A 22,661-nucleotide genomic window follows, 5' to 3' on the forward strand; every position below is an offset into this window, starting at 1 on the left:
TAAGTAACAGGCTGTACCCGGTAATTCGGCCCCGAAATTACTGCACTTAAGAAAAGTTTTTTAAAAGTTTTATTAGATACAAAGAGTATTTGCAAACTGTACGCACACTACAAAGGAAACTCCTATCTTTTGACAAGTTTCCAACTCTGACCACTTTTTAAAATATGCCTTCCCTGTTTTTGACCCTCTTGCCACTTAACGCAACTCCCCGAGGCCCCTCTTCCCACTTGGCTCGGCAAACGTGTCTTTTATTATGACTCAGCCCCGCTCGACCCAGCTCTCCCTGCCAAGCCGCTGACGCTCGCGGCGGAGGCGCTCGGGCTGCAACTCGGGGACGAGGGCTCGCTCCCCGGCTCGCGCCCGCTGCTCCCGCTTTACGGCTGCTGCAAATCCGCCCGGCCCGGCAGCCGTACCGCAGACGAGCCCGCGCCCGCGCCGCTCAGGTAATCGGAGTCCTTCTCTTTCCAAAGTTTTGTCAAAGCCAGCGCGGCACTCTGAGGCGGCGCGGCCTCGGCCGAGCCCTCCACCGCTCTGCTTCGCTCCCCTCCCTCCCGTCCAGGCCAGCGCGGCTGCGGCATTGGCCGTACTACTGCGTGGGTCCCGGGCGCCGATCCGGCGTGAAGTAACGGGGCCGAGGGGGCCGGGGCGACCGCGGGGTGCGAGCGACCCCGTGGGGTGACGCGCGGGGCACATTGCTCCGCATTCCCGGGGCCCAAGGGACGCCCCCGCCCACCTCCCGAAGCTGACTGTCTTTAGAGCCCAGCCTTGTAGCTTCCTAGTGCTGGCTTCTGACATCCACACACGCACGCGCTCCGCGCGGCGGGGCTGCCCCGGCGCCCCAGCGGGACGCAGGTAAACACTGGCGGCGCAGCAGACCCGGCCGCCCCCGCGGGTGGAAAACAGCTCCAGAGGACGCGCAGGACAGCTTTTCAAGGAAGTTTATGAGAGGCTCCGAAAACAGCAGCCTGTGATTAGAACCTACGCTGCTTTTATCCCAGTATCTGCTTACTACATTTGCCGTACGCTTTCATTGTTCCATAACTCTCCTTCCCCCTTCCACTACATTTCCTGTCCACTTTTTATTGGGTAGCTTAACTTTTAGTAGTATTTTGTGTTCTTTTGTCCCTCGCTGTTAGAATGCCAAATACACATACAGTATCCTTTGCATCTCTCTTTTTAAATAGGTCTTTTTAAAAGAAAAGGTTCAGTTCTTGTCCTCCACAGATTCTATATCCAGGAGAAGGAACCCTGTGAACACTGGGATAGTGGAACAAAATTCACTGGGAGAATAGGGAGCGATTAAAGAAAGGGTTGGGTTTTAAACCGACAAGTGAATAGGATTTTCCTCATTTTTTTCTTTTTCTCCCTTACAAATTCTTAATGTTAACAGAGGTTCTTTTAGTACCAGTTTAAGATGAAAGTGTTAAACTGTTCAGGGATTTTTCTCCTCTACAGTCCATAATTCCTGATCTCAAAGTTTCTAGGAAATATGATAGTAACTCTTGATAAGGCTGAACTAATGCATTTCAGAGATCACATAAAAAGCATTTTAAACTTTTATTATAGAACTAACAAGAGTGAAATGATTTTTTAGTTGTTTACACAAAGCATTATCACATTTACATAGAGAACTTAATGCTTGTTTATTCACTTAGTCAACAAATATCCAGTGCTTATTACATACCACTCACTGTTATTAGCTCTGAATAAAACAAGGAGCAAATTTCTGCCTTCTTGGAATATGCATCCTAGAGGAGGGAGACACTATATACAATAAATAATGGAAAATATAAAGTGATACTGTTATAAGCACTACGGAGAAACATAAGGCAAGGAAAAACTGTGTGCATGTATGTGTTTGTGCATTTAGAAATTTTAATACAGTTTTAAGGGAATTCCTTAAAAGTGACGTTTTAGTAGGCTTAAAGCAGGTGAGGGTGTGAGCCATATGATATATGGGGAAAGAGCTTTTAGACACAGAGAATAGCAAATACAGGGAAGCAGAGATACCAGTTAGGCTATTACAGTAATGATCCATGTGACAGATGATGGTGGGTTATACTTGGATGGTAGTGGAGGTGGTGACAATTCAGATTCTGGATATGTTTTGAGAGTATAAGATACATCTTTTTGTATAAAATTTGCTGACAGATTTGCTATAAAATGTGAGAGCAAAATAAATTAAGGAAAGCTTAATTGCCTGAACAATTGAACAGACAGAATTTCAATTAACTGAAATGGACAAGATGGTAGGAGGAAGATTTGGGGGTATTAAGAATATGGATCACGGTATGTTAAGTGTTAGTTGAGTTTTAAATATTCAAGTGGAGATGTCCAGAAGGCACTTAGTTGGAAGGACAGGCTAACAACAACATTTAGACTCTTCATTGGATAGCTCATTATAAAAGTGAAGATTAGATGAACTCATCTAAAAGTGTGTGGGTTTAGAAAATTGAAAAGGACCAAGGACTGAGCCTTGGTGCACTCCAGCATTACAAGATGAAGAGGAACCAGTAAAGGAACCTGAACAAGAACTATATGAGGTAAGAGGAAAGGCAAGAGTGTGGAATCTTGGAAATCAAATAAGGAAGTACTTAGAGAAGTAGGAGGGCTAGTATATTGTTTTAAAGATGAGGATTGAGAACAGATTTAGCAAAGAAAATTATTGATGACTTTGATAGCAGTTGGAATGATAGGAGTGAAAGCTTTTTTGGAATGTTTGTGACCAAGAAGAAGTAGAGAAATTGAGGATGATGACAGTATACATGACTTGAAGGTTTTGGTTGACAAAGGGAGAGTTTTAAAGATGTGAAAAATAGTGTTATGTTATTATACTAATGAGAAAGTCAATGAAATGGGAGAGTTAATGATGTAGGAGAGAAAGAGCAGTGTTTTTAAGTAGGTGACAGAGGGTACATAATGCGCCACAGGGAAGGTTATCTGTTCCTTGGATTATGGGGTGTTTATAGTAATTATAGTAATTAAAAAAAAAAAGGAAAGTATGGATACATCTAGGTGGGAGATGTAGATGTTCACTTTGGATTACTTTTCTCATATTGTGCACGACAGTTGTGGTGCATGAGAAATTTGTAGGAATTGTTCTATTTTCCTAAAAATTTGTTTTCAGAGAAATTTGATAAAAGAATACTTTGAGATTCTGAGAATTAAAGAAAAGAACTTTGTGTTTTGTGAGAAGAGGGAAATTTCTTCCTTGAGTTTTGTTCAGGAGAAGGTTTGGAAACCAAGTTGAAATTACAAAAGTAAAAGTTAACTGGGGACAGTGGAGAGGAAATACAGCAGTCTTAAGGTGAAATCTGTGAAAATCTTTGATGAGAAGAATGGTATCTTTGAATCTCACCTCCTATGCAGTGGATAACTACAGCAAAATTCTTAGTACAATATTGTCACATAGAACAATATATTTAAAGTACCAAGTATGGTGAAATGGAAAACAGTGTTATTGCTGGTAGTCAGTCTGATAAGGGAGAGGTGCTCTTAAGCCTGGAAAGAGATACTAGCTAGGATTACATTTCAGATTGGCTTTTGAAAATGAAATGATTGGATTGGTAAAAAATAGGCTGTAGAGAAATACAGCTTTTTGAGAATATTGCCCATGGATTTTGGATCAAGATAGAATTATTAAAGTTGGAAAAGCCACCTTGTTTGAGGTGGCTTTTCTTCAGTTATTTAGGGACCATTTATTTGTTGAATCTTTATGAAAACACAGGAGTCTATATAAAAGTCTTAGCAGGGGATGATGGTAACCACTATCCAAATCATCTGTGCCTTCAAAATTACCATTTCTGATAAAGAGTGTATACAGATATTCTAGTATAATTAATACATACCTTATGAAGAGTACTGTATAATTTGAAGTTGTTGATTTAAAAAAAACTTTATTGTGGGAATTATTAGTCATTCAAAAGTAGAGAGAATAGTTTAATGAATCCCTTTGTACTCATTGCCCTTCAAAATCCCATCAGTTTTCTGCTCATCTTATGTGTTGTGGGAGGGTAGAGAAAGGAGATATTGTTTCTGTTGGTAGTTCAGGATAGGAAGACTTCTTGAAACCTCTCCCATGAGAAGAAGTAAACAGAACATTAAAGAGAATTGTTGAGTTCTTGGTTCCCATTCCGTATCTGTCAATGGCTTTCTGGATAACTTTCTGTCATTCCATCTTTCTGTTCTTTAATTTTGTTCTGTGAAGAGTGTGGTTATTCTGCATCAAGGGGCTTGAAACTATGGTCCACAGGCCAAATACAGCCTGTTACCTGTTTTAATAAATAAAGTTTTATGGAATGCAACCATACCCATCGGTTATTTTATGTGTCTGAATTTACCACAGATTTTGTAATTGATTGAGTAGTTGTAACATAGACTGTATGGTCTGGGAAGCCTAAAATGTTTACTATCTGGCCCTTTACAAAGTTTTTTCAACACTTATTCTACGTGATATCTGAGGTTCTATCAGCTCCAATAACACTAATCTATTGATAAACTAAAAATTTTTAGAAGTAGTTAATATTTGCTAAGTAGTTAATATTTGCTACTAAGTACCAGCACATTGTTTTGTGTGGAGTAATTTATTTAATCCTCACCGAAACCCTTGAGGATATTTTCTGTTATTTTTATAAGTGAAGAAACTAAGGCATAAGGTGGGTTAATAATTTGCCCCAAGTTACAAAGTAAGTAATGGGGCTAGGCAGTATTATTTTAGCATCCATATCCTTAATCATAATAATGCATTATCTTTGAGCACACAGAAAAACAGTATATGTTAAAAGAATTTCAATGAATCACAGAATGAACAGTAATTTGTTTGTCAATGATTTGTATTTAAGAAAGGTTCCATATTATGATTTTTAGATGTAAAGTCTTTAAGATGCTGACCAGTTCTGAATGTATGTTGCAGTTGTATAGTGTATAAAATTCAAATATGCTTTGATAGAAAATTCTAATACAGCATCGTTTTCTTAAGAAGACTTAGTGGATTTTTGAAAGCCAAATACTCAAAAAGTAAGCATATATAAATGACACATAGAAGCCTATCATTGCTTCTATTGACCATATTTGTCAGATTTCAGGAGTTCTTTAACATATGACATGAGTGGTACAAAAGATTAGGAGTTATGGGCCCAAATTTCTAGATCTAGTTCTAGTTCCCAACTAGTTTTGTTCCCAACTTCTTCTGACTTTCAGTTATTTATGAAAAGTGAAGAAGTAAATTAGATCATCTTTAGGACTTCTGCAGCTCAAAAATATGGTTGTGTAATTTTGTACATGGTACATTCAAAGAGATGGATGAAATAGCTATATGAGAAAAGCAGACTTGTTAAGGTTAAACTTCCCTTTTTCTTCTGTATATACACAAACACATACAAATATGTATAAACAAATATCAACTAGTTATGACTACAAAATCATTATGATTTTTTTATGTGTGATTTATTGGAATCTAGTCATTTTTGGTATGTAGGTAAATAAATATCTGCCCTTACCTTTGTGTGGTTTTGCATTCGTACAAAGAAAGGGATCTTTTCCCTTAACCAAAAACACACAGTTGTATGGGAAGTAAGTCTTGATGAATTTCTTGACCTCTGTGATCTGGCAGTGTGTCTCATGTTTTCTTTAGCAAAATTTGATTCATTGCTCAATTTGTCTGCCTGTTAAAAGCAAACAGTATGCCTGAAACAGGGTTGTCTGTTTTCCACTATTGCATGGGATTATTGATGTCAGACAAAATTGTAATTTAATTGTTTTGACTTTTTGATCTGAGCAGTTCAGATAAGAAAGGTGATTCGTCTTGCATAGAAACCTACTATTTTGAGCTTAGCGTGATTTTTCCTTACTATTTTCTATACATGTGATTTTACTTTTTATAAAGTTAGGTTTCATCCTAATGGGAATTTATGCTCTCAGTATTAATTACCAAAGTATGATTTGATAGGAATATATTACAGATATGTTGTTTTAGTTGTTCAGTCATGAAAATCTTTAGAAATGCTGTTTTAAAAACATAATGAAAATTTCATATTTTAAGCTTATAATTCAGTATAATAGCACATTTTTATATTATAGTTGACATGTAAATTTATTCATGAACTTCTTCAGTTTTAAGACTTTATTAGTCCAGAGTAATGGTAAACTGATAACTGCATAAACTGTGTTCTCTTACTCTTCTGCATTGAGTATAGTTATCACTGGTGAGAACTTCAGTGCATTCCTAATTGTATTTGGGCTCTTTTTTTCTTTTTATGCTTAGAAATTGGAGATAAAAGCAATAAGAAACAAACCACATTCTTTAAACAAATTGTATTCCTTTCTATAAATTGTGTGTGTGTATGTGTGTGTATGTATTTTCATTTCAGTTTATTTACCACCCAGTAATTCGATAATATCTTGGGACATATCCTGGTTCTAAAACAGCATTTGTATCATGTTCTTCTCTATAGGGGACCATTCAGGTTTTTTGAAACACCGAACCAAACCTGAAGACATTTTTGGTAGATTTCTGAACTCTCAGAGTGCTCAAACAAAAGTAAACACCTCTGGGGCACTATAACACTTATTTTGAAATGCTAGTCATAGAAGTCAGCTTGAAATTTCTAATCACCTTTAGTTGATAAAAGCCTTTTACCTGACCTTCTCAAGCAGTGAAGAGATAATTAAAGGGATGAATTTTGGTGCAAACTTTTGAAATCATGTGGTCTTGGATTCTTTTCCTATGCTTTTGCTGGAGTCCAGAACATTTAAAAAATAAGATCCAGGTATTTTTAAGCAAAATGGCTTATGACTATTCTGATATGTTTATGAAAATGCCTCAAGACTTTACTGGCTCATTTTGACATGAGTAAGTGTGAGTCCTGTTTCCTTGAAATCTCTCTTTACAGTATATCAAAGGTACCTAGGATAAGCCCTTTTTTAAGTAAGAAACAGATTGGAATAGTAGAATGCCAGCGTCATCCATCTTGTAAGAATTTTTTCCAAAGAAAACCTAGATGTCAGGGGTTTAGAGGCACCTTCAAAATGGACAAGTCTAAATTCTTTGTAAACAATCACTTAGGAGCTAGAAAATAATATGATGCTTCTCAGAGTGCTCCAAGTCATAAACATGACCCATCTTCTTTGGAGTGTCAAATTTACTACAAAAATTTTTGTTTCTTTTGGAAAAGTTAAGTAATTTATCTGGTAAATTAAATGTTTAAAAAGATAAATGGATATGACTGTGACATCCAATGCAAAATACATGGTTTCTAAAATAATTAAAAATTAAAAATAGTTCTTACTTTTAGTAGGTATCCATAGACTATATTTTCAAGTCCCTGGAAAGGATATGGTTAACATAAAAAAATAGGTAGTTTAGCTGGCATATTCATATAATTTTTGCCCTACTAAGTTATTACATGCCATTCAGATTATTACCACTATTAATACACTTTGGTTTAATTCACTTTTCCTGGTATTTACCCATATTACACTCTTAGTTGTGGGAATGTGTTCTCTATTTTCTTCTGGCATTGATATATGATTTCTGTGAGATGCTCCATCCCACTCCTTTTTTACTTTTTATTTTGAAACCATGGAGATATATATATAGGAATTTGTAAAGATGATATGAAGATGAATTATTTATCTTTTACCCAGGTTTCCCTTTTGATTGCATAATACATAATTACAGTACAATGTGAAAACTAGGATATTGACTTTGGATATTGTGTGTTATTGTTCCATGTTATTTTAAACTTAGGTAGATTCATGTGATCATCAACATATCCAAGATACAAAACTATTCCATCACAACAAAGGTCCCTTTCTTACTACCCTCCAAAGGAGATAATAAAAGAATCAAAGGTATTTGAACTAGCAAAGGGATTTATTCATTTAATTCTAATTATTTTTGAAATTTTGTGTGAATGCTAGCTCATTTTGTATTTTGAACCATGAAAGATAAAGTTGAAATATCTTTAGAATGCAGGAGAGCTTAAGTAGTTAAATAGGTAAAACTGCTGAAGTCATCTATGAAGAAAGTTTTTGAAGGCTCAATCTCAGGTTATCTTTAAGAATTTTTATTTTAGAAAGCTGGACATTAATATGCCTGAAGATTGGAACCAGGTGATATCATGTGATCTTGTCCATCTGTATAACTTAATCTTTATATGTGTGCTACAGTTACCCATCGAAACAAAAGAGAAAATGGAGGAACAAATAGAGGGGTCTTGTTGAGTCTCTTAAGTACCCCCACACCCTTTTATTCTGTGGAACTCAGAGTTGGAGGAAAGTTAATATTTCAGCATTATCAAAAGCATTATTAATAGTACCACATATAATTTTACAACTGTTAATGTCTACTAATCACATCATGATCATCTTTTTGTCTAGCCAATATTATAGGAGGGTAATTACTACTAGTATTTGAGAGACACTTCATGATTTTCTCAGAGGTATTTCTAGGCCATCATGATCTGGGATTTGAGTCTCATCTGTCATCATATGACCAGTATAAATATATTGTTAAAGCACAGTTTACATGTATCTAAATTTTAATACCTTACCATGTATTTCAGCTTTATTTGAACATTTATTATTGTTAATATATGAAATAGCTGTCTTCTGTTTGGGTCTCTATTTGGGGGTTTGGAAATACTATTGAAACTTGCAACTGTAATAGTAGTAGCTGTTTTTCCATTAGTACTTTCCCTTTTTAGGTTATCTGAATGCATCAAAGAATTCCTACCTCTCTTTTCAGTTTTTACTCTGTTATCTGAATGTTTCTCATGATATTGATATTGTCATGATATTTAAACATTAGTTCTGTGTCACTATCATCTTCATTATACTTCCTATCAGTTTTCTGTTGTTAAAGCAGAAATATATGGATAAATAAGTATATAATTTTCTTCATTGGCTCTACTAATTTTGAGGTAGATACATAGGAAGGGCAAGGCAGAGAGTGAATGAGCCTATTTGTCTTCTCAATAAATTTTGTACTATCTCACCAATTGCATATGATATAATCTGCTGCCCCCCATTATTAATTTCACTTAGAATGAAAGATAAATTTATTTTAATGTTTATTAAATCTTGGACTTTTTTTGAAGTTAAAAAAAAACCTGATATTGTGTATACATAGAGAAAAGGTAGTTTAGTTTTTACTTTTACTATGAATAATATGATATGCAGCCATCTGTCTCTAACATCTGTATCAACCTCAATTTGGGGATGTTACTTTGAATTCTGCTAATACCAAGAGCTTAATTTATTGATAATGTTTGAGATAATGACATTGGTGTAATTCAAGTGACTCATCATCACCAGTTCTTCCCTTGAATGGTAAAAGTTACTCTTGACTTCATTACTACCTGGTATATATCTACTAAAAAAGCAGCTGTTCTTTTATTTGCTCAATATCAAATATAAAAATCTAATCGTGTGATTTTTCACATCATTGTTACCAAGAATTCAATTTTAAACCAAGCAGAAAGCTACATAACAGAAACTCTATGTGTTTGTATTATAATGTAGACATTTTCTTAGTATGTATCCAATTTGAACTCTTTTATAAGCATTTTTATGATAAAAAAGCTGATCATATTGTGTTCAGAACAAAATAGTTACAAAACCTGTAAATTAATGTTTGATAAAAAAGGACTTGCCATTATATTAGTTTATATCTTTGACATTGGTCTATCTCACATGCCTTCTTTTGGATTACACATTTTTTTGGAGATAGTGAAAAAGAAACCTTTATCCATTTTCACAACAAATAAATTATCTACTTAGCTCGCCCTTCACATTGATATTAAAAACAAAAATAGCATTAAAACCAGCAAAACATTGTTTATTAAAGAAGAACTGAGGACGGTGAAGCAGTTAAGGAAGACAGACTGACAGATAATTGTCAGTTTGGCATCTTCATTGTGGTATTTCACTTTTAAGCATTTGGGAACCCTGCTAGAACATCGGATTTGTTTTTGTCTCATACCTTGTTTCTTACTTGACTCACTTATAATACATGTGGTGACCTTTCAGAATCTTAATGAGTTTAGAGTGATATTACTAATAGTATATAAGCATTATTGTAAGAGTAAATTAAGGTGGCATGTGGAAAACTACATTATGCTATAAATGTACCTTTTTTTGGAGTTAGCCCTGGGTTTAAATCCCATTCTATTTGGTATTCTGTTTCTCTGTGATTCTTGACAACTTGGTTTACCTGTGTTTTATCCTCTTTAAATGGAATGATTTTTCTTACTTAAGAAGGATATTTTTGAAGTTAAATTAAATAGTAATGTATGTAAAGCCCATAATACCTTTTGTGGCATCTAATACTTAATAAATGCTATTTCCCTTTATTTTCCATGTAACTTTTTACCATTTTCTCATTCTCCTCAATCTAGGGGAAGGGCATTTGCCTGATATAAGAGAGATGCATGTTATAATGTTATGTATATAAGAGATTGGCATGTTTTAAAATGGAGAAAATGTCAGGTTGAAGATAGTGGGTAAGTGGGGAAAATGAAAATGAAGGCTCTTTTTTGGTTGGTTTTCTCAGTGTTTGTGAGGAGTGAATGTGAAGAACATGCAGAGAACAGTGACTTGAAGGAATGCTCATTTAGAATTCTAGGAGTCTGCCTTGTATGCATTAAGTAATCTTACTGATTCTAGGGTCCCTGGATTCTTCACCCTCAAAATGAGAATTATAGATGCTAATTTTTAAAGCACTGTAGAAACCTCAAATAAAATACACAATTGTAAGCTTCAAAGATAGTTTCTGTACTTGGATACAGTCTTTGAAATAGTATTCAACTGAAGCTTTACAAAGTGGAATTACAGCTCCCCATGACAGATAGCAATCATGCCTTTTTTCATGTTTTCAAAACCACCTGCATGTTAAATTGTACGTGCTCTGTAATTATAAGTTGATATGAAAAATTTTTTTAATTTTTTGTAAAGTTGCCTTAACATGTTAATGGAATACTGGCAACATTACTAAGAATAAAATGAAACCTGCTTTAAAGATGATTTGACTTTATAGGAACACAAATGCGTGCTGGTAACACAAAATGAAAAAAACAAAGCAACCTAAAAACGATCTTCTTTCTCCAAATAAAATCCGTAAATACTTTCCAACAAATAAGAGTCATATCATCTGGAATTAAACATATAGACTGATGCACACCAACAACTAATTTTATTATTATTAATATTATTATTATTTTGTGGTTCTGGGGATTGAACTCAGGGCTTTGTGCATCCTAGGGAAGCATTCTACCAACTGAGCTATATCCCCAGCCCAACAACTAGTTTTACGATGTAAGCTCTAAGTGTTTTCCTCTTGGATCAAGAAGCAAAATAATCTGAAGATCAATTTTATGTTCGATTTGCTTTTCTGTTTATGTATAAAAATGAGGAAGTATTTGTTCCTTTTTTCTTTTTTTTGGTGCTGGGAATTGAACCTAGGGGTACTTTATCATTGAAGTACATTCTTAGCCTTTTTTTTTTTTTTTTTTTTTGAGGCAGTCTTTTTTGTTGTTGTTCTAATTAGTTATGCATGACAGAATGCATTTTGACACCATACATAGAGTATGAATTCTCATTCTTCTGGTTGTACATGATGTAGAGTTACACCAGTTGTGTAATCATATATGCACATAGGGTAATAGTGTCTGATTCATTCTACTATCATTCCTACCCTCATAACCCCTCCCCTTTCTTTACTCCCCTCTGTCTAATCCAAAATACTTCAGTTCTTTCCTAATCCCCACCACGTACTGTGAATTAGCATTCGCATATCAGAGAAAACATTCGGCCTTTGGTTTTTTGGGATTGGCTTGTTTCACTTAGCACGGTATTCTCCAGTTCCATCCATTTTTCTGACAAATGCCATCATTTCATTCTTCTTTAAGGCTGAGTAATATTCCATTGTATATCTATATCTATGTCTATATCTATCTATCTATCTATCTATCTATATATATATATATATATATACACACACCACAGTTTCTTTATCCATTCATCTATTGAAGGGCACCTAGGTTGGTTCCATAATTTAGCTATTTTGAATTGAACTGCTATAAACATTGATGTGGCTGCTTCACTGTAGTATGCTGATTTTAAGTCCTTTGAGTATAAACTGAGGAGTGGGATAGCTGGGTCAAATGGCAGTTCCATTCCAAGTTTTCTGAGGAATTTCCATACTGCTTTCCAGAGTAGTTGCACCAATTTGCAGTCCCACCAGCAATGTATGAGTGTATCTTTTTCCCCGCATCCTCACCAACATTTATTGTTGTATATTCTTGATAATTGACATTCTGACTGGAGTGAGATAAAATCTCAGTGTAGTTTTGATTTGCATTTCTCTAATTGCTAGAGATGTTGAATATTTTTTCATATATTAGTTGATTTATTGTATTTCTTCTGCGAAGTGTCTGTTCAGTTCCTTAGTCCATTTATGGATTAGGTTATTCTTTTGGTATTAAGTGTTTTGAGTTTTTTATATATCCTGGAGATTAATGTTGTATCTGAGGTGCATGTGGTAAAGAGTTTATCCTATTCTGTAGGCTCTCTCTTCAACGTTATTCTTTCCTTTGCTGTGAAGAAACTTTTTAGTTTGAATTCATCCCATTTATTGATTTTTGATTTTACTTCTTGTGCTTTAGGTATCTTGTGAAGGAAGTCAGGTCTTAAGTTGACATGATGAATATTTGGGCCTACTTTTTCTTCTGTTAGGTGCAGGGTCTCTGGTCTTGTGCCTAAGTCCTTGATTCACTTGGAGGTGATTTTTTATTTTTTTTATTTTTATTTTTTGCGGTGCTGGGGTTTGAACCCAGGGCCTTATGCTTGTGAGGCAAGCACTCTGTCAACTGAGCTATATCCCCAGCCCTGGAGTTGATTTTTGTGCAGGGTGAGAGATAGGGTTTAATTTTATTTTGCTACATATGAATTTACAGTTTTCCCAGCACCATTCATTGAAGAAGCTATCTTTTCTCCATTGTTTGTTTTTGGCATCTTTGTCTAGTATGAGATAACTGTATTTATGTGGGTTTGTCTCTGTGTCTTCTATTCTGTACCATTGATCTATGTATCTGTTTTGGTGCCATTGTTACTGTGACTCTGTAGTATAGATTGAGTTCTGGATTGTGATTCCTCCTGCTTCACTTTTCTTGCTAAGGATTGCTTTGGCTATTCTGGGTCTCTCATTTTTCCAAATGAATTTTATGATTGCTTTTTCTAATTCTGTGAAGAATGTCATTGGAATTTCAATAGGATTTGCATTAAATCTGTATAACACTTTTGGTGGCATGGTCATTTTGAGAGTATCAATTCTGCCTAGCCAAGAACACGGGAGATCTTTCCATCTTCTAATGTCTTTCTTTAGTGTTCTGTAGTTTTCATTATAGACTTCTGTCACCTCTTTTGTTAGATTTATTCCCACATATTTTATTGGTTTTGAGACTGTTGTGAATGGGGTAATTTTCTTCATTTTTCTTTCAGTGGATTCATCACTGGTGTGTAGGAATACATTTGATTTATGGATTTTAATTTTATATCTTGAGGCAGCCTTTTAAGTTGTTTAGGTCCTCGCTAAATTGCTAAGTCTGGCCTTGAACTTCCCATCCTCCTTCCTCAGCCTCCTCAGTTGCTGGGATTATAGGTGTATACTGCCATACTCAATGCTTATTCCTATTTGAAGAAGTTTGAATAGAAAGATCCAAGTGATAAAGATCATATATTTAAGACTTGTTTGTGTCATTTTTAGTTATAAAAGTACAACTTTTTTTAAATAATAGAGGATTATTCCTATTTCTTACCTTAATTTAAAATTGACTTTCAGAGAATATTTTCTTTGAAAAAGAAATGTTTATATTTATGATTTTTTATGTCAAAATAACACATCATCATTGCAGAACATTTAAAAAGTCTAATAACATATAGAAAAATAGAAAAACAAAGCAAAATAAAATACCTATAACATACTCTTCAGAGATGTGCATATTTTTTTTTTTTTCTTCTGGTCTTTTTCTTTCTTTCTCTCTCTCCACCACCCCCCTTTTCATTTTTTTAGATTATACCAGAAATTGTAAAGTTCTTTCAGAATAATTTATAGAAAATATCTTATGTATTTTAAACTTTATTAGTGTATTTTTTTTCATGGTACTGTGGATTGTACCCAGGACCTTTCCCATACTAGGCAAGCACTCTACCACTGAGTTATATCCCCAGCCCTATAAATATATTTTTTGATTGTTGCACAATACATCATCTACCTGGGTCATAATAAACCTAACTATTTCTCTGTGATTGTACATTTATTTACACACATATTAAATCTTTAAATTAATGCAAGTTAAACTTTTTCTTCCAGCTTTCTTCTTCATTTGAGTAAGCTTAGTGAAAAGACTTTTCTTAAGATTACATTCCATTTCCTTCTTCCATCCCTCCAATTACATGCTAGCAAATTCTTGGAAATTTTGTCTTCATATTCTTTGTAACCTGAAAAGTTCTTTGTTTCCATACTACCGCTATGACAGCCTCAACTTACTTGTAATGGATGTATTGCAGTTGCACATAGACAGAATATATATGGCTCCTTTTATCAAGTTATCATGAACCTCAATAGGAATCATTGGCATCTTGAGAGCCATAAATATACTTTGAGAAAATGTAGGCAAAGATCTAAATAGAATGTGGGGAATGAAATAGTATTCATTCACTGTACAGTTTTAAATTTTTTTCTATTATAAAGCATTTTACCTTTGTTGTATTCAAAATGAAGCGTTTTATGCCAATATTAATAGTGATGGTTGTATGAATTAAGTATTGATTTTTTGTGAATAATTTACTTTTTATCGATCCCAGGAGTATAAGTTCTCAGTATTACATTATAAACATCTTATTGGCTATCTGAGTCATACTTGAGTTCAGTAATTATATTCTTTTCAATAAAATTTATCACTTTGTAGGAAAAGATGGATTGTGTTGTGGACAAGAGTATTGAGCAAAATATTTGGTCTTTAGCCCTTTGCAGGCATGTGGATTTAAGCTGTTTTTATTTTTATTGGAAAAAAAAACTACTACTCTGTACAAAAGAATATTGCTAAGATAGCATATTTTTCTTTGGGAAATTTCTTTCAACATTTGTTTACTAGACTTTATGGTAATTTATTTAAAAATGTGCTATAAAATTTAATTGTTAAAATTATTTCTGGAAAGTCACAAATATGATTATTAATTAAAGTCTGTAGAAACACTTGAAACTTCTATACCATGAATTCCTTATATGTTTTAAAAAACTTTTGAAACGATACTGTTTCTGTCTTCCCTACCTCTGAGATATAGGTTTGTGTATGTATGCATGTGCATGTGTGTGAGTTTGTTATTCTTTGGGTTTCTAAAATCACCTTAAAGGATATGTAGCATATCTGTGATCTATATATTATGAATTTCATCTCATTAAAAGAATAATTGGAACTGGAAATAATATATTGTGTGTTCTTATGGTTGTATTAGGGCTTATTTTATATAAAAAACATTAATTCTCCTGAATGTTTTTCATTGAAAAAAATCTGATTTTTAACGGTCTGTTCATTTAATGCCATTGTTTTATACATAACTCATAAGAAAAATGTTTGTTTACAGAAGAATTCTATTTTATTTTGAATATCTTTCCTTAAATATTAAATATTTATTCTTAGAATGTTATTACTAATTTCCCTATAGGAATGGTTTTTATCAGGACATTTGTCCTTGGTTGTCACAAAATTCTTCAGAAATCAACACAAAACACCTTATTGAGTAATTGAACAAAATGACACAGCTACCATCTTTATAAAGAGAAGTCAATTCAGAATACACAATACTGTTTTCACAAATCTTTTGAAATCAGAACTAAAATTTCTTATTTTTTTTAAAGTTGATTTAATGGTAAAACAATTCTCAAAACATTTAGCATATAGAGTATATTATGGATTTATTTTTTCAAAGCATTAGGGACAAAAATTTGGAGGTACTATGAAAACCAATGAAGTATTGTTAAAATGAAGTGGAAAAATCTTTAGTATTGTAGATACTCTCTATAAAATGGCTGCTGTGCTGAAAAATAAAGGTACATCTGTATTTAGAATTGAGAAGAATTAATTTAGAGAATTAGTGTTGGTAGAGAGGTCATTAAATGCATCTTTGGGTGAGGAGATGATAGTTATCACAGCACTGTCTTGAAGTAGAAGTAGGAGAGGGTGAAAGAACCATTTAGAATAAATACTAGTGCTCAATGAAGTTAGCAAAAAGGAACCCAGTTCATATTATTATATAGTTATAATAGGAAAAGTCCTTATAAAATTAAGATTTTGTTTATTTTTTTAATTGAATATAAAATAGAGACATTAGACTTTAAAAAATGGTAACACAGTAATCCCATTTGCTTTATTTTCTGTTTTGTCATATTAGTATGGAGCTACTTGGGAACAGCTTGTTTCTCTTAACTTTCATTGGCCATAGGAACATGTAGAATTTTAATGTACAAGTAATTATTCAACCTCAGATAACTTGTATGCAGTGAATCACCTTCTTTAGGAAGACTGCCACATAAAACAAACCATTGAATAGACTAGGAGCCAGTTAAGAAAATATAGTGTTCTTGCTGGGTCCGCAGGGAGAAATTTGTAGACTTTTGTTGAGATTCTACAGAAAGTCAAGCAAAATCATCATTATAGCACATTATCTCCTGTGAGGAAGAACCAGCAGGATTGCTTATGGTTCTCAACTATCTCTGCTCATTATGCTTTTGTCCTAAGAAAGCTTTCCACTTGCTGAAAACAGTAACAATGTTGGAACATGGAGAGAAAGGATAAAAGAACAATGGAAAATATCATCTACATGAGAAGCACCTTTAAAGTCAAGCTTGATAGAAAAATTGGGAGTCAAGTTGAAGGGTGGTTAGATAAACTGATATGATTTTGTCTACATTTTTTAAGAAATAGCTATCCAATTGGTTGAATGAAGTCTATCTTAAGTTCTTTTTGTGAGTCTTAAATAATAAATCGAACTCTAATTATGAGACTTTTCTTATTTTTGAGCTATGATATTTCTTGGTGTTAACATTTAATTTTTTTTTAAATTTATGGACCTTATTGTCTTTAGTTTGGAGGCTGAGAACACAAACTAATGTTCAAGCCATTTTGAAGTGCTTTATATTTGTAGAAATCATGCATATGAAAATGTAATATTCTAACTTTATATTCTAATCTTATTTCAAACTGTATTGGTGACAATGTTTTGACTTAAACAGTAATCCTTTTTATTGTATAAAACCTTTATCCATGAGTTAAACTCTGAAATGATCTTTATAAAGTTAGTTGTTATATTACTTTTTTGTGTAATTTTATTCTGTTTTTTTATGCATATGGTAATTTCTGGTACACAGTAACTTTTCAGGAGAGGTGGGGCAAGGGTCCTATCATTAAGTCATTTACTGGACTTAAATAAGGTGGAAACTTATTTCTCTTTCATGTAACAGTGGTAGGATAGTCCAGTAGTGGTTAGTAAACTTGAGTTATTTTATGTGACTAAAAATTTTGGCAGAATTTGTCTAATATAACAGCTAGTTACTCCAGGATTATACTGCATTAAAGTTAATTAAAATAAAGAAAATGTTTGAGTTAGACAAAATGTTAAGTGAATATTTAATATTTAAATATATGTATTTCTTCAGATTAAATATTTGTCATTTTCAGGTAGACAATATTACCTTGAGCCATTTTATTATTCCCTCTTCAAGTGAAAATATTAAATGAAATATAATATTAAAAGTGTTAGTCTATATTTTTCTTACTCTAACAATTAGAATAAATTTATTCATAATAGAAGGGAAGAGGTTGATGGCCATGATATTATTTTAAAGGATTTTACTGTTGTTATTTTGGAGATGATTTATGTATAATTGCCTAAGAAACTTAGATGTTTTAATTCAGGAACAATGCTTTAATGACTTAAAGATACTGGAAATTTCAAAGCATATGTAAAGTAAGTGCCCATTATATTGATATTTTTTAATTTTGACACTCATTTTTATGTACACCTTTCTTTAAAGGATCCATTTGTATTAAAGAGATTGGGTATACAGTAGTTCCCCTCTTATCTTTATTAGTTTTCCTCAGTTTCAGTTATCTGTGGTCAACCTCAGTCTAAAAATATTGAATGGAAAATTCCAGCAATAAGCAATTCATAAATTTTAAATGTTTAAAAAGTATATTATAAGTATCTCTTGTTGTTGATCTCATATTATGCCTAATTTCTAAACTAAACTTTGTTTAAAATGTGCATGCTTAGGAGAAAACTATGGACAGTAGAGTTCAGTACTATCTGTGGTTTCAGGCATCTGAATAGTGTCTTGGAATATATTCCTTGCAGGTAAGGAGGACTACTGTGTACATATGATTATGTGGGTATATTTTTAAAATGATTGTTCAAATAATTAATATTGGAGAAACATACTTTTGACGCAGTTGAACTTTAAATCTTTTATGTGTACATATTGGCACAATTAAATTTATTAGCGATTTCCTACACAGGAACTGAATTGTATTCCTCTTATATCCCTGAGTCCAGCACAGTGTCTAGTACAAAGTAAATATTCAATGTTCACTGAATGAGTTTTGACATCTTTTCTCATGAAGTTTTTTTTTTTTTTTTTTTTTTTTTTTTTTTTGGTAGTGCTGGGGAATTGAACCCAGGGCCTTGTACTTGCAAGGCAAGCACCCTACTAACCAAGCTATATCCCCAGCCCTCTCATGAAGTTTTATGCCACTGTTTAATTCAAGATGATATTCCAAATTTCTTACATAAACCACTGAAAGTTTAAATGAATTTAGATGTTTCCATATATAACAGTTAATCATATATGAATCATAATGCTTTTCTCCTGTGAGAAGTAATCTTTTGAATAAAAAACAGAATGTCTGTACTACGGTGTATTTTTTTTCTTCTGATGCTTTAGGAATGCAGTTTCAATTTTTGAGCATAGGAAATATTGTTTCTATGTCAACTTTCTATTTTAGTCACTTCTCTAATATTTTGTTTATTAATTTGTGCTTACCTTTATTATTTATAGTTTTAAGCCTTTATACCTAAACATGTATACATTGTTAACTTCAAGTTTTACTTTTTCTTTCTTTTTTTTTTAGTATTATAATTATACATAGTATTTGGGTTCATTTTGACAAAATAATACATGCAAGTTTTTATCTTTTCTGAATACTCTGATTGCCCAGTCTTTAGTGTGTGTATAGGTATGTGTTTGTGTGTCAGTTTGTGTTTATGGAGATAAAGTTGCTATAACAGAGATACAGCATTTATATTAACTTAAATATGATAGAAGTTTCTCATTCTAACAACAGTTTTAGTAGTCCAGTTTGCCAAAGTGCTTATCTTCACAGGGTTATCAATCTTCAGCCCTTCCTGTTCTGCAGTTTCCTAGGTTGTTGTTCTTGTCTGAAAAGTTAAATTTCTGTGGCTGCTGGGTTTACATTCTAATTTGAGAAAATAGAGGAGGTGCAAAAGTAAAGGTAAGCAACCTTCTTTTAAGCAAGTCATCAAAAATTTCACATTCCACTTGTTAGAACTTTCTCACATGGCAATAATGGCTGCCGGAGAAGTCTAGAAATGCAATCTCTATAAGTGACCACTTATTTAGTAAAAGTGTTATTATGAAACAAAGAGAAATGAATTTTAGGTGACCATTAGTAGTTGCCACAGTGCTTTCAAGTTGTATCATGCTGTTTAGTAGTTTTGTCTCCTTTGTACTGTGAGGTAATTAAGGAAGGGGTCAAGGAAGGATGCAGTATTCCTGTTTTTTTTTGGAATGAACCTGCTGTGACCTAGCACAGTGGTATGTGAACCCTAATTAGTAGGACTCCCAATGAGAAAATTAAATCTTAGGAAATGATAGTTGTGCTTAAGACCCATGTGACTCCTCTTCAGGTAAAGACTTTCCTTTCATTATCAACCTTAACAGAATTTGGTCTTGAGTTTTATTAAGGGAAATTAGATTTTATACATAGGGCATCTATGTGCCCTTCTTTAATTTTGCTGTGCTGGGAATTGAACACAGGACCTTTCACAATGCTAGGCAAGAATTCTACCACTGAGCTATACCCCCAGCCCTGAACTTAATACTTAAACTTCTTTGTATCTATCTTGAAACTTGAGACTTTTTAGATTAAAATACTGTTGAATTCTGTATTGTTGAAACTGAAGGAATTCAAGGACTCTCATATATTCTGGTGGGTATACAATGAGCCAGTACTTTGTAGGTCTATTTGTTAATAATTATGAAATTTTATTAATATTTATGAAAATCACCAACATTAATAAAGCATTTCTATTTCTACAGATATTTTTGCATATGTAGCATGAAGTATTTATATGATTATTTTTGCAAAATTGTTTGTAGTAGCAAAGATTAGAAACAACATAAACCCATTGATTAGGGACTGGTTAAACAGTCCCTAATCTATAAAATGGAATGCTATATAGTGGTATCAAATGATCATGAAACATTGCAATACTTATTGTATTAAGATTTATTCTTATGTGAATAAAAAAGTTGTGGAACAATATGTAATAAGATGTTGTCTGTGTAAAAAGAAGGAAACAATATATGCTTATATATACTTGTGTGCAATAAATCTCTATATATCTTTGTCAAGCATCTATAACAAAATTACAAATAATTATAGTAGAACCAAAATACTTTAATTCAGGAATTATATTCTAAATTTCCTCTTAGGAATACTAATGTAATCCTTCTGAAATTATGTGTATCTTATTATAGTAAGGAGATTTTTAATAAGACAAAAAATCATAGTGTGTTTATTTTAGAAAAATGTAGTACTAGTTGCTTAGTTCAGCAGTCTTTGTACAATTCTCTTGCATAATATCCTTGCTATTTGGTTATTCCTTGTGTCTGAAAACTATTACTGATAAAGATTTCATACCTTCCTAAGATAGCCTATCTGTTCATTTACCTATGGTGAGAGAATGTCTAGGATGGGATAGAGGATTGGCAACTGGATAGTCCTAGCATAGGGGTACACAGAATTCAAATTGCTTCCTTGAAATAAGGGGTCAGGAATGTTGGTATAAAGAGGGTCCATTGTTCCAACTTGTGGCATTGCATTCCTTTGCTAAGTAGTATAAATTCATCTTTATATGAGCGTAAAACCTACCCAGACTTACCCTTTCATGACCTTTCTGCGTTGGTTCTTAACTCTATTTTGACTATAAAATCTTTTTTATTTGTTTTAAAAGACATCAGGCTAAAGGTCCTTTGTTCTTTTACTGTCTTTCATATGATATAATTCTGTACTGTGTTTCTTTTGGGTGTTTTCCATTAGAAATGTGCTATGCAGAAGTAAGCACAAGTCTCAAGACAGGATCTAAGTATACAAAAGGTAGTGGAGTTCTCACAGGCCTTGTTTTATGTCGTACCTCTGTGTGTGTGTGTGTGTGCGTGTGTTTGTGTGCGCGCACATGCATGTTTTATTTCTGACTAGGAGTGGGTTAGTTCCTTTGGCATCTAAGAACATTGTTGTCTCATTTTAAATTGAGGTCCATTAGATGTACCTATGTGCTTTCCACATGAATTGTTAGTAATTTTTCACATGAACTGTTTTCATCTCTAATTACCATCTCTGCAGATATTTTTAAATGTTGTGCATAAAATATTATTTCATTTCTCATTTGTTCAAATTTTTAGAAAATAAAAAGAAATTTCAGATTGTACTCAATCACAGACTTTATTCATACTTTGTTTTACTCCATTGCAGGCATTCTTTAGGTCATTGTTTTTCAGGCTTCAGGATGCTACCCTTTGGGAGTCTGCAAAGTCAATTTTAATGACTAGCATTTTTAAGAAAGAAATAGGATGATAGAAAATGGAAATTACTATATAATATTGCACAAAGAAAGGATACGTATTTTATGAAAATGTTTTAATTAAGTACTTTTATATATGCACATGTATAGTGGACCTATTTGTATATAATGTATATATTAGAGTAATCACAGTAAAAAGGATATACTTCCATATTTTTTGCTTTCTCTGTATATTTTCCCTCTTCATTATCACCGTTTTTTCCTTTCCTTCCCTCTCTTCTTCTCTCCTTCCCTTATCCCTTCCTTTTTCCTTTACAAAAATGAAATCCTATTTTGCATGCTTTTTATAATGATTACTCATTTAACTGTGTTGTGGATATTTTCCTATGGCAGGCATTTGTCACTAGAGGCATTTTAAAAGAAGAAGAATACTCTATCATAATTGATTAATTGAAGATAGATGCTCTGTTATTAATTGATTGTGTAATTGGTTTAAATGCTTCCATTTTATTGAATATTTGGTTTCTAGTTTGGGCTATTATAAACAAATCAACTGAATACTTTCTCTGGGTAATACCTATGGATCATTTCTTAAAATTGGATTAGTGAATCAGAGGATCAGCATGTTTTATCCCAAGTGCCTTTCAGGGTTGCTTCTTCTGTATTGTCTTCCAATTTGATGGTTTAAATATGATATGCTAATTGTTTTTCACTTATATTTTCAAAACTGATTTTTGTGTTAAAACCATTTCTTTTTTTTTTTAAATCTCAACATATAAATATAA

At 33.1% G+C, this 22,661-nt stretch overlaps 1 protein-coding gene across 2 annotated transcripts in view; it reads left to right on the top strand.

The window, feature by feature from the left end:
- Window positions 1–357: 357 nt before the first annotated feature.
- Window positions 358–22,661, top strand: part of Naaladl2 (N-acetylated alpha-linked acidic dipeptidase like 2) — a 1,279,203-nt gene continuing 1,256,899 nt past the window's right edge. For both annotated transcript variants that reach the window (XM_047564210.1, XM_047564211.1), the window contains exon 1: window positions 358–443. The gene's annotated coding sequence lies outside the window, so the exon portion shown is untranslated. The remainder of the gene's footprint in view (window positions 444–22,661) is intronic.

Source organism: Sciurus carolinensis, chromosome 9 (genome assembly GCF_902686445.1).
Source record: "Sciurus carolinensis chromosome 9, mSciCar1.2, whole genome shotgun sequence".
Classification (NCBI taxonomy): Eukaryota; Metazoa; Chordata; class Mammalia; order Rodentia; family Sciuridae; genus Sciurus; species Sciurus carolinensis.